Here is a 13559-nt window from a genome sequence, read left to right on the forward strand (position 1 = left end):
GGAGCTCCGTATCGAGGAGGAGACATGCCCCATGCACGAAGGGGCCGGACCAGTCTGCCGGGGTACGCGGATGGTTGACGTGGCTGAGTGGCAGGTACAACAGAAGCAGGACAGAGACATACAACCAGTGCGACAGTGGGTGGAAGTTGGGCAGAGACCACCCTGGGAAGAGGTCACAGGGAGCTCCACTGCAACAAAAGGACTGTGGTCAATGTTTGATGCGCTGAGAGTGAGGGATGGGGTACTGCAGAGAGCCTGGAAAGAGCCCGCCACGGGAGAGGAGAGGTGGCAGGTGATAGTCCCAAGCCCAATGAGAGACGCTGTGCTGAAAGCATCACATGGGAACACAGGGGCGGGGCACTTTGGAGTAGCCAAAACACTCCGCCGGCTCCGTCAGGGATTTTATTGGGGGCGGGCCAGACGGGACGTGGAGGATTTCTGCAGCCGCTGCGACCTCTGCGCGGCCTATAAGGGCCCCCCGGACCAGTCCCGTGTGCAACTACAACAGCAGGCAGTGGGGGCTCCCATGGAGAGAGTAGCTGTGGATGTCATGGGCCCATTTCCACGCACGGACGCAGGCAACCGGTACGTTTTTGTCGCCATGGACTATTTTACAAAATGGCCTGAGGCATATGCAGTGCCAAATCAGGAAGCAGAGACAGTGGTTGACGCTCTGGTAGAGGGCATGTTCAGCAGGTTTGGGGTGGCAGAAACCATCCACAGCGACCAAGGGAGGAATTTTGAATCACAGGTCTTTGCCACCATGTGTGAGCGTATGGGCATGCATAAGACACGGACCACGGCGCTGCACCCCCAGAGCGACGGCCTCGTTGAGAGGTTCAATAGGACCCTGGCAAAGCAGCTGGCAATCCTTACTGCAGAGCATCAACGTGACTGGGACACGCACCTGCCCCTTGTCCTCATGGCCTACAGGTCTGCTGTTCAGAAGTCCACATCATGCACGCCTGCCCTCCTCATGCTGGGGAGGGAGTTGAGGACACCAGTGGACGAGGCCCTGGGCAAACCACCTGACACCCCTGCTGTTCCCCCAGGGAGAGAGTACGCCAGGAGACTCCAGGACCGGATGGAGTCCGCCCACGTCTTTGCCCGAGACCAGCTGGAGAAAGCGGGCATGAGGCAGAAAAGGAACTACGACATGAGGTCAAAGGGGAGACACTTCCAAGCCGAAGAACTGGTTTGGGTGTACAGCCCACGTAGGAAGAAGGGACGGTGCCCCAAACTGGACTGTCATTGGGTGGGGCAATCTCTGGTCGTGGAACGGCTGAGTGAAGTGGTGTACCGAGTCCAGCTGCCGGGAAAAAGGAAGAAGGTCGCACTCCACAGAGACAGATTGGCCCCGTACAGAGGAGACTCCCTTCCTTCCCGAACGCCTGTGCGGAGGGGCGACGGCACAATCACTACACACGGGCACACGCACGAGCCCTGTCAGAGCCCCGTTCCCCCTGCACCTATTTCCCCAGAGACAGTGACTGACCCCCCTGTTCACACCCCTCCTTCAGCCTTCCCACCACACGCACCTTTCGCTGCACAGGGGTGTAGCCCCCCCCCCGCCAGGCAGGGGCGCCTGCGTCCCCCACTCGTTCACGGCACGGAGACAGAGACGCCGGCCGGGCCATCTCAGAGACTTTGTTGGGGGGGGAGCTGTGTAATGAGCTGAGTTAATGTTATTAGTTTATCAGTTATGCAGATGTTGCATGTGTTCACGTTATGCTCTGTTACCAGCTGTAGTTACGCGAGACAACCCGAGTTTTGGGGGGCCGTGTTTGCGGAAGTGTTCGTTCGGCGTGGTGACGGCCAACAGTGACCGAAGTTGAGTTGTTTTTCTATAAATAAATGCACCGGAGTTGCAAGCCAGTCATCGCCTCCTTATTTACGCTGCAGCACTGGGGTGAGCGTTACAATACATTGCAGATGGAACTATTATTTTTGTAATAATGAAAACAACAAGTAGTTACGTTTAAGCTTGGGCTTGAACCTTCCACATGTATTCCTTTCTGGCCACTTTGTTTTCTTATGGGATAGAAAGGGAACAAACTCATAGACACAGAGGATTCAACATAGAGTAAATTCAAAATGTGTAAAATCTCAAAGCTGCAGGGACGGGTATCTATTTTCCATCATTTGTCCCACTTCTGTAAAAATACAAAGTACCCTCATTCAATGTTGATTGGAGCTGAAACAATAAAGTGCTAAATTGATTGACAGAATATTTTGATAGTGGGGGAAGTCAAAATAAACTGCACAACTGGTTGTAGTTGGCATAAACATATTTGCTTTTCCTTCTCATTTGATGTATTTAAGCCTGTTTCTATAACGTTTATGTACGTACATACTTGTATGTTTATCTTTGTGGGGAAGCATTTAGATCTGTGGTGCGTCAGCGTGTGTGTGGTTAACAGCTAACCACTGGGAATAGGGAATATATGGGTGGACTCTGGCTCCCAGATGTGCTCATAGCATTGGCATAGTCAAGCAGCAATTTTGACAAATTTGTTGTGATGGCTAACCTTAAATATAATCACTGTCCTAACTAGTATACAGGTCCACTGACGGCTCTTGCGTGAAATCTCAGATGACCTTTTGCAGAGGTTGAATAGCAGCATGCGCTTTGAGCACTGGTAGGCAAGCACTTGTCACGCAATCGAATTACCACAAAGAAAAGACTTTGTGTGGGCACTTCATACACACACACACGCACGCACACACATACTCGTGTTCCTCCTTTGTAGGGCCCGAACTTATTTTACCCAAATGTGGGATCCACCCTTTCTGGCAGTGCTACAACATTGTAAAAAATCCAGTAAGATGAAAAAAAAATCTATATAATTACCATCACTTTAATTTGTTAAAATTCAGAACTTTTTTTCTCTTGCTAGTTTTTTTGTCACTTTGTGGGGTTCTGTTTCTAACATTCAAAACTTGCGAGTCCCTCTTTCACACACACATACACAATCCTAGTTTTAATATCTTAGCAAGACAACCATTTCTAGACTTTGTATCTTCGCAAGACACAATGTCTTCTGATGGAAATAACATGTTTACATATTTTTTGTTGCTTATCAAAGACATTGTAGGGCTCGATGTCATTGTAACCAAAGATCATCATAAGGTATATGGGGCATTAAATTTCATTAATATAATGAACTCCAGCTCAACACTACTCAACGCTTTCCTAGTACCATTTCTCAAACGACATTGCATAAAATAAACTCCTTAACACATAATATGTTCTCTTGTCTTTATTAACTTAGTAAAGTAAAAGCTAAAATCTCCCCATGCGGGCGTTTGATTGTGGGGGCGCGGAATAGTTTCAGTTACTCATTGGACAATTGTTCAGTGTTCAGAAATAAAAGTCACTGGGACAAGATTAACTTTATCATTGCCTACAAAGAGGCCTCACAAGAAGAGACTGTTAACACTGTCAATATGACGGTGCATCAGCAAGTTCACACTTATACTTTCGTCTCAAAGTAGTGATTCTATATGCCTTCCAGTCTCGCATTCGGAGAGCTTCAGGGTCTGCATTAATGCACTGTTGACACTCCTCTTTGCCTGGAACACTGTTCATGGTAATGCATCTCCGTAGATGCCGGTTCACCGCTGCCGCTTCCTCGGGTGTCCAGGTTCTTTTGATAGCAGTTTGTTTACCTAAGTAGACATAAAAGGAGCACAGAATTGACTTGTTTAAGAATTGTACATTTTAATTGCCACTGAAACACTATTGCATCGATCATCAATTGCAGTAATGAATTAGTTGGAATTTGGATAGATTGTAGTTCAGATTACTGTATGCTTTCAGACTAGGGCGCAATTAGTCATTATAAGAAATGACTCCAAAATACATATTGATCTATGTTTAATAAAACAATTTCATCCTTGGAGCTCCTTAGTGCGCCATAGCATCGTCTCCCTACTGTACTGATTGACTATAGAACCTGAGGTTAGATCCTGAAATGTGTTGTTAAAAGTATTAAAAGTTACTTATAGTTTGGACAAAACGGAGAGCCCCATAAGGAGTGGACTAGAAACATGTGTGTGTAAAGTTGGAACCCTTCAACAACATTTTTGGGGCTGCAGTGCATCATGTTTAAAATACCCCTTTTAAACATGCATCAGCTCAGGAAGTGGACAATTACCCCTGTAAAAACCTGAGGTTAGATCCTGAAATGTGTTGTTAAAAGTATTAAAAGTTACTTATAGTTTGGACAAAACGGAGGGCCCCATAAAGGGTGGACTAGAAACATGTGGGTGTAAAGTTGGAACCCCTCAACAACATTTTTGGGGCTGCAGTGCATCATGTTTAAAATACCCCTTTTAAACATGCATCAGCTCAGGAAGTGGACAATTACCCCTGTAAAAACCTGAGGTTAGATCCTGAAATGTGTTGTTAAAAGTATTAAAAGTTACTTATAGTTTGGACAAAACGGAGGGCCCCATAAAGGGTGGACTAGAAACATGTGGGTGTAAAGTTGGAACCCCTCAACAACATTTTTGGGGCTGCAGTGCATCATGTTTAAAATACCCCTTTTAAACATGCATCAGCTCAGGAAGTGGACAATTACACATGTAAAAACCTGAGGTTAGATCCTGAAATGTGTTGTTAAAAGTATTTAAAAATACTTATAGTTTGGATAAAACGGAGGGCCCCATAAAGGGTGGACTAGAAACATTGGTGTGTGTGTGCGAGGTTAACTTTAAATTATTTAGAAGGAGATAAAGACAGGAGGACCCCATAAAGGACAGACTAGAAACAAAATGTGTAGGGTTGTTATGGGTCTGTTCCTTCAATTTAAAGTCTACAGAATAACCCAATGATGGTTTCTGACGGAAAGCTATAACACAAAAGCCATTTTGACACCATCATACCGTGATAATAGAATTGCATCGTGCAGAATTGCAGTGTGTACATTACATATTTACCTGGGCTATGGCTTCCTCTCCATTGGATTCCTCATGGGAAGACAGATTTGAAAGGGTGTCTTCTGTCTCTATAGCCACAGCAGGGGCCTCATAGTTTGTCACCTATAATTGAGATATTAAAAAAAGAACAGACTTAGAACTTCCCAATAGTATAGTTATCTCAACAACTCTGTCAAGAAAAGTGTCTGATTTACTCTTAACTATTGTACTGGCAACATTTATGTTTAATTTAATGATGTAAATGCAACATCCTTGTCTTTACTGACACAACCAAACCCTGATGGTTTCTCACCTGATATTAAAATAAAAAGCAATAACTAATATATATCAGCTATTATAGATCTGAGACTACACCATCAGTATCAGATACACTAGCTGAATTAATGAGCCAATTCAAACAGATTTCAAACTTTATAATCTCCCAGATTAACAAACCGATGAATCAGTAAACCTATAACCAACACACCTTTTGACGCGATGGCCATTGTGAATCACCACCATAGTTGTAATCAATTTTCCGATCACCAACTCTGAATCCCAGCTTTAAATCGAAAACCCAGACAAGTATGCTGTCAGCCAAGCGACACATATAAATGTACAACTATAATATTTGACAAAAGTGGAGAGGCTTAAAACATATATTCAGCCTGAAAGTAACTGCGTGCACACACACACACACGTCGTTTTAGCCAACCTTATCGGGATCTAGATGAAGCAGTGATATAATGAATCTATAAATTGACACACATTAGCACAGACAGTGATTTGTTGCCAGAAGTCTGTTTTTAAATCTGTTTAAACTGTGTTCCTTGGTCAGGATTTTGACTTTGACTACTTAGTATTTGTGTAATATTAACTACCGAACAAGAAAGCTCCACTTACTGATAAATGCTGTGAGTTGATCTCTTATTTCTAACATCACATTCTCTAGAGGAGGTTTTAAGTTCAGCATAAATGATCTTAGCAATTTACTGGGTAATAAGAGAATATCAGAAACCCAGAGTGAAACTGTTAGCCGTTACCCTGAATCCTGCTATATAGTACAGGGCCCTGGTTTCCTTAACACTTGTTATTGCAGAACCAAGTCTACAAACTAGATGAAAGCAAATAACAACACTATCAAAATGCACAAAGGAGAACATACACATTATTATCTACATGCTGGGATCAATTACCAAGGCTGAGTGTCTGACCAGTGCAATCCTTATATTATTCGGTCTGCATGGTTGGCATCGTAACTTCTGGCCCCATGAAAACCCCCCAAAACACAGCTATCTGCTTATTGAGCCCTTCTAGAAAATCCTCTAAATGATCACATTGTAACGTCTGCACACAACCCCACACTATTATATACACTGCAAATTATCCTTTAAAAAATCCTTTAACATCTTTTGAATGACTTCACACATCAAATCAAGTTTTACAGCACTGTTATCACGTCACGTCAGCTGTTTGAGATAGTTTGTTTACTCTCAGCGCTGCAACGCCAACAGACGTACACGTAAAACCCACGGGACAAACGGCGCAGATGTATACAGACACCGTCTGTTTCACGGAGGTTATCAGTTATGCATGTTTCCGGGCCTCCGGTTGAATTACATAGCCGCGAACGGAGTCGTAACTCTCCGTATGAAACAAACGTGTCCACCATCCTTTGCCGTCCTCAGTCAAACAACAAACCCAACTCATCAAAGCAGATGTATATAGACACCGACCCCCGTGTGTTAAGAAGTGACTCACGCTGCTAAAAAAACGCCGATTTCCGTGTTTCACGGAGGTTATCAGTTATACATGTTTCCGGGCCACCGGTTGAATTACGTAGCAGCGAACGGAGTCGTAACTCTCCGTATGAAACAAACGTGTCCACCATCCTTTTAGCAGTCATTTGCAGTCAGTCCATAACAATCCTTACTCACCAGCGCTGCACTCGTTATTCTAAGCCTTTGCAGTCAGTCAGACAGCCTAACTCATCAACATTGCATGCGTTCGTCTAAGCCACACTAACATGCTGTTGGACCCGCCCCACAGACATAAACAAAGCCTCCGATTGGCCGAAAGTGACGATCGCGGGAAAATCCTGTGATTGACAGTCACCCAAAGCGGCACACTTTTGCCGTTCAGAGTAACAAGATTACGGTTTTTGTGACTAAATAATGCGGCAGTAATCGCGTTGTCATAACAAATGTTAATATTATACTTATTCATCAGAAAAAATATCTTAAGTATAACAATGCTGTAGCTAACAGTTAGCATTTTCTGATCTAAAACTAACAGTAGAAGCTAGCAATATATAGCTAGCTAGCAGCTAGCAGCACCAAGAAATTGTAATTTACAGAATAAAGTGCTACTTTATTAATCCATTAATATACTGTGGGTACAGATTGAGAAACAGATAAAAAAAAAAGCAAAAACCTACCTTATTCTCTGCAAAGTTCCCAGTTGAGCAGCCAACACTGCATGGCTTTGGTATGCTGAGACATGAGATATCGCTAATGACTTCACGAAAAATCTCGCGAGATTTCATAGTGGCCCCTCATTGGCTGAACCCTTACACACACCAGGAAGTGTGTGTGTGTGATGTTATACCACCTTTCCAACACTTGGGGCACTAGTGAGTAAAAAATCCACACACACATCACACACACTTTTCCATACTTTCTGACTTTGTGAGACATGTGCTAAAAAAGCGACAGGCATGTCAGGGGAGGCTTGTGAGCCCATATATGATGATCATTCTAGTGGGGTCCCTCATTTTGGGCCCCACAAGGTTGCTGGGCCCCACAAGATTGGTGTTCTCCCTGTTACATGGCCCCACAAACTAACAACTGCAAGTGCGCACGCACACACACACACACACACACACACACACACACACACACACACACACACACGGTCTGTTTCCCCTGAAGGGATAAGCCACATTATAGTATACATCATATTATATCCATTCTGACAACAAACCCCAGTGATCATACGCAATTAAGAGCACTTGATCTGATTATTTCCCTGCTCTGCCTCTAACCACTGAGGGGCTTTTACAGTTACCAGTTCATGAATATTAGATTTGGATTTGTACATGCTCTGAAAAGAGCTCAGCGGTGACGGAGAGAATGCGGCTACGAGGAGCACCTCCCTTTTCTCCGTCCACTCCTCTCCCACCCTTGCACAGAGGCAGCCCATGATGTAATGTTCCTGCAGCTGATAGAGCAAACCCCTCTCCTGCTTTTTAAAAATATTTAATTCCCCTCCCTTTCCGATTTTCTGCTGCCGCTGCTGCTGCTCTCGCTGGTGGTGGTAGTGGTTGTGGATGCGTGGATGCGTGGATGCGTGCGTGCGTGCTTGCGGTGCCGGTTCAGCTGCCTCCCTGGGCATCTCTTGGGATCCCTGCAGAGCTTCTCCTCCTCTGTCACCCCTCGACACAGAGCCGCTCCTACATAGCACTGCAAGACCTTGTCCTCTGCTGATCAAAGGTAATCTTTCTGGGTCATGACAAATGAAATGTATTGTAAAAAAAAAAGAAAAAGAAAGGAAGAGGGCAGTAGAGAAGAGGAGAGTGAATTGGGGAGTGATAGGCAGAAGGTTTGACTGAGTGTCCAGTCAGCTGCTGAGTAAATTGGTACGGTCGCAGGAAGCTTCTTGTCGCCACGGTGCTGGATGCCATGGCAATTGCTCCCTCTGTGTGTGCATGTACTGTAGTATGATGTTGGTTTCCATGGTAAAGATGACACGGATCCCATGCTGGCTCAGAGGTAATTCAGCATGTGTTGTGGAAAGCTACAATTACGTTTTGGCGTGAAGTGGTTTCTCATCTCCTGTGGATCTTTTATCACAGATGAACTGAAGCTTTTTTGTTAATCCTTTTAAATATCACAGGAATGTTATACTTTTGGGGTAAAAACAAATTAACAATAGATTGCTTACTTCTTCAGAATACGTCTCACTTTGATTTGTCTGCTCGACAAAAACTGGGCGTGTGCAATGACATTCATGTAGCGAGATGAAGGATGCAGTGACTCTGAATGCAGATTTTTGAGTGCTACAGAAATGTAGCAATGATTTTCAGTGCGTTGCGTAGATGCTTTACCAACACTTTCATCATTGTCCTTCAACAGGATGTGTAGTTGTGGCAAAGGACCAGAGAGGGTTGGTTATAAATATAAAGTTGTGGATTTTTCAGGAGTTGTTTAACCTTAAATCTTGCACTCAATATTTCATGTCTCGTCTGCCCCACATGTAGATGGCCTCATAACTAATTTAAAACTAAGGATTTTCCTAGTGTTTAGTAGTTTCTCGTTTCCACTTCCTCTTTGTCTAATGCCATTTGTTCATCTCACCGGGCCGTAGAAGTATAACATTTCTCCTGTGTTGTAATCATCTAGATGGACTAATAACTCTCTTAATCACAATCTCATAAGCCCTTTGGGATCCAGATGTATTCTGGAAAAGTGTCCCAGCTTAGATTAAGTCAAGAGAAACCATGTGGTACTTTTGGGGTCATTTTATGATTTCCCCATAGGGACGGGATCATGTTTACAGTAAAGGTAATTGGTCTTTGAGACTCAGCAGACGCAGCATCCCGGAGATCATTACTCTTCTGCTTTGGATGAAAATGGGTTATCTTGCCACAGCACGTATGTTATTAATTGACAGCTGAAACTGAAAGCAAATATCCCACTGTCATTTTCACTAATATGCAAAAGTAGACGCAGTGGACTGTTATTACGGCCAATACTGCCAATTAGCTATGATTGTGTTTTTCTTTAAGTTCTTAGCATATTAAAATGAATATGTTGTGGTATATAAAATAACTGGAGACCGATTCTTTTGTTTTGTATTGTAAATCAATATTGTTTCGGCCCGCAATCAACAATTGTTTTCTTTCTCTGTTTAAGAATTTTTTCTTTCGCACATCAGAAAACTGACAAAATGGTGCTTTCCCTTTTTCTGCTTTACAATTTCTAAATGCCATGGCAACGTCAGCCTCATTTTGACAACTTAAAAGTCCCAAATTTTCTTGACAAAAAAACTATCCCATTTTTACGTCTGAGAAAATCAAACCATAGAATGTTTTTTGCTTGTATAATAATTTACCATTGACCCACATATTAAGCAATTAACAGCTTAAAGATATTTAACAAAGAAATTGTATACTAATAAAAACCAAGTTTCAGCTTTTTTCAATAGGTTTTGAAACAATGAATTAATTAATTCACCACTCTGTGGCACACAGAATGACATTTAGGTGTTAGTTTTGGGATCGGCCTCACTGGAAAGTTGAGCTGCCGCCCTGCAAGTGCAGGGCCTCCTGAGGAGCATCCGAGCTGTTCGTCTTGCTCTGTTCTGTTGAATTTCAAGCCAACCTACTTGCTTTGGAGCTTTGCCATTGGCTCTGGTTTGACAAATTGTTAATCCAATAAATAGCTTGGCAGTCAAAGACACTTTAAACATTTTTCTCTTGAAAAAGATGAACAGATCATGAAAGTATTGACAGAGAACTTGCCACATCCAGAAAAGGCACCTGACTGACAGCATGCTGTGATAAGTCACACTTTACAGTATGAGGTTGCTGTAGTCATGTGACGGGAATTACTGGGAAGTGCAGCAATGGGTTCAGACTAGTGAGTAATAAATAATATGGTGACATAGAGAAAATGAGCATGCATGCAACAGTATATAGGACCTGGGGTGAGTCATGTAGTTGGTTAAAAAGCTCTCACACACACTCCACAAGGGATTGCTCATTGGCATCACCTCCATGCCAGAGGGCACTCATCCCACAAACCCCCTCTGCTGGAGAGCCAGTATGTAGAGTAATGCTCTGCTTGTTTCATGCTATCAAATCACAGCTTCTCTATTTTCCCCGAACAAACAAAGCACAGGATGAAAAACCTCAACACGCCACATATCAACACCATCTGAGGAGAGCGTGATTGATCATATGCTACTTGTATCACACCACAGCCAACGTGCTGATCCTCTCACACTCAATATCTTAATGAGTCACTCGCCTCAATTTGAGGTCACTCTAAAGCACCGCCTCAGCTGGTGCTTTTTTTCTGACGGCTTAGTCACCCAAATAGGGTAAGATTGAAAATGTTTCTTATTTAGTTTAAAATAGGGTTTGATATTTGTGACTGTTCCCAGGCAATCATTGAAAAATGATGCTGTGTATCCAAACCCACCAAAAACCATTTAAAACATTTTCGAAACCAAAACGCTTTGTGTTTAAGCTGTGTAAGCTATGCAAAATTCAGATGTCAAAGTGGAAAAGGGCCATATAAAAGATTGCTTTAAAGTAGGGCTGTCAAAAATAGCGCGTTAACGGCGTTAATTAGCTGTTTGTTGTTAATTACGTCAATTTTTTTGACGCATTTCACGCATGCGCAGTGTGACAAATTATTCAGGTCAGTAAAGTGCCTCTTCCTCTAGGGAATGCACTTCATCCTATACAACACATTACTGCCACCTGCAGGCATATGTCAGGCCGTCAGGTTCAGCAAGTCGTTTGCGCCAGAGACCCGGACCCCGCCCCCCTCCCCCGGTTCTCGCGCAGCAGAACAGAGAAGAAAAAAAGCTCCGCCCAGCAGAGCTTTGCTAAGAAAAATAAATAAAGAGCAGCGCTGAGGTAGAGAAAAGACCATCGGAGAGACCCGTAATAGTGTTCTGAAACATGCGGAGGAAGAGAAGCCAATGCGATCTAAATCCTCCCAGGTATGGGAATATTTCACACTGAAATGGGGGGTGCTAGCGGATTTCTTTGCAGCGCCAGTCGTTCTAATCGCCGCGCTCGACTTCAAGGTGTAACCTTTATTATTGTTCGGTCTGAAACGGCGCGCCCAGTGACGGGTGGTGCAGCAATATTGTTGTTCGGGTGGAAATCGGGAGAAAGGTCGGTCCGGGAGATTTTCGGGAGGGGCTTTGAAACATCGGGAGGGTTGACATGTCTGGCCATGTCTGGTCATCGCAGCCCTGGACCATCAGGAGCACAAACTCACAGCAGAGTGGGATAAACTGCAGAGGCTCGAGACCCTTCTAGAGCCATGCAGGGAAATCAGTCTGTAACTTATCAAATTACATTGCTTTGATCCTTTCCTGGACGAATTAAAAAATCAAATATCAATAACATGTATTTATGTAAAAAATAATAATGATGATAATAATGATAATTATATATCTGTGTCCTGTTATTTATCTTTAGTATGCATTTCAGAAAGAAAAAATGGTTAGGATTCAGGTGTGATTAATCATGATTAATCCACTGAAAATTCGGATTAATTTGATTAAAATGTTTAATCATTTGACAGCCCTACTTTAAAGTTTTCCCCCCTGTCAGAGTCATTAGTGCCGGGTTTTACAGTGGCCTCTTTTTACATTAAGACTGAGGAAGAAAACCAGGCCAAAGGAGAAATGTAAGCTGCGTCAGGGAAGTTGTGACTTTGGCAGCAGTCTTGCTTTGCAACTCGCAGTGAGTTTCTCTACTGGGATTTTCTTTTACAGTAATAGGTAGCACTGCACAGATCGATAATCGATAACTACTGACAACCTGTGAGATGCTCAGCGGAGTTTTTGCTAAAGGGTGAAAAGCTTTCACTGTGCACTTAGTTGTCACAAGGTTATTGGAAGCCTAACCGTGGAAAACCAAAAGTGGATTTGCTTGCACAAACCAAGTGAACTACGCTTTTAGCTTGGCCTCACTTTTCTTTCACTTGAAAAAGTATGCGTTTCAACATATAGAACATAGGCACTACACTACTGCTGTAACACAAAGATCAGTTTAATGACAAAGTCAAAGAGTGTAATCGCTGAACACAGGAGGGATAACATGAGGCTGGGCGTTAAGGCTCGGGGCCGCTCTGCTGTTTTTAGTGCTCCTGTCGGCCTTAGTGACTCTCCATTTAGCTAATATGTGGAACATGAAGGCTTATCGCAGGGCTGTAATTCACAGACTGTTATTCATTCATATAGAATGCCCTGTCAGCACTTCTGCCAGATGTGTATTAAACATCTTAAGGAAAACAATAAAATTACAAAATACTGTTTGTATTTTTAGAACTTTGGATTTACAACTGAAAACAAATTATCATGAATACCAAGAATATAATAGTCTAACCACCCCTTGAAAATGTTCTCAAACCTTTCAAGCAACGCATTCTATACAATTTTAAACTATTTTTCCACTGTAGAAATGGCAGTATACTCAAATGTCTTCCATCTCTTAACATGGAAATATCTCATCATCCCCAAAACAGAATTTTTTAACCAGTTGCAACCAACGGACATTTGGGCTGTTTCGTGTTTGTAACAGGTTTGTGTTAAAATCAGGGAGAATGAAGGCAAGGAAATGCAACATTTTGAGAACAGCGAGTTTAACAAGGCAACGAGCAGTGAGCTGCACAGAATGTTTGACTGGACTGAGCCGTGTGCTCCTCATGCTCCATGGATTGTTTACAAAAGGCCGTCTGTATGACGCTGGCAGGTGATCCAAGTCAACAAGAGGTGTGTTATCAGTCCAGCAGGGGAGGGGATGTCTGACTGACATACGCTGTAAATAAGACATACACCGGGTAGCTTTTCTGTGGCAAAGTACATCTCAGATGACGGCAAGGAATCTAAACTCA

The 13559-nt window shown here is 43.2% G+C and overlaps 1 protein-coding gene across 1 annotated transcript in view; it reads left to right on the forward strand.

Moving 5' to 3' along the window:
• The first annotated feature begins 8087 nt into the window (after positions 1–8087).
• The window catches only part of sema4ba (sema domain, immunoglobulin domain (Ig), transmembrane domain (TM) and short cytoplasmic domain, (semaphorin) 4Ba), a 41490-nt gene continuing 36018 nt past the window's right edge, over positions 8088–13559 (forward strand). Inside the window, exon 1 of the mRNA XM_062562853.1 lies at positions 8088–8411. The gene's annotated coding sequence lies outside the window, so the exon portion shown is untranslated. The remainder of the gene's footprint in view (positions 8412–13559) is intronic.

The sequence above is a fragment of the Pungitius pungitius genome, chromosome 6 (genome assembly GCF_949316345.1).
Source record: "Pungitius pungitius chromosome 6, fPunPun2.1, whole genome shotgun sequence".
Lineage (NCBI taxonomy): Eukaryota > Metazoa > Chordata > Actinopteri > Perciformes > Gasterosteidae > Pungitius > Pungitius pungitius.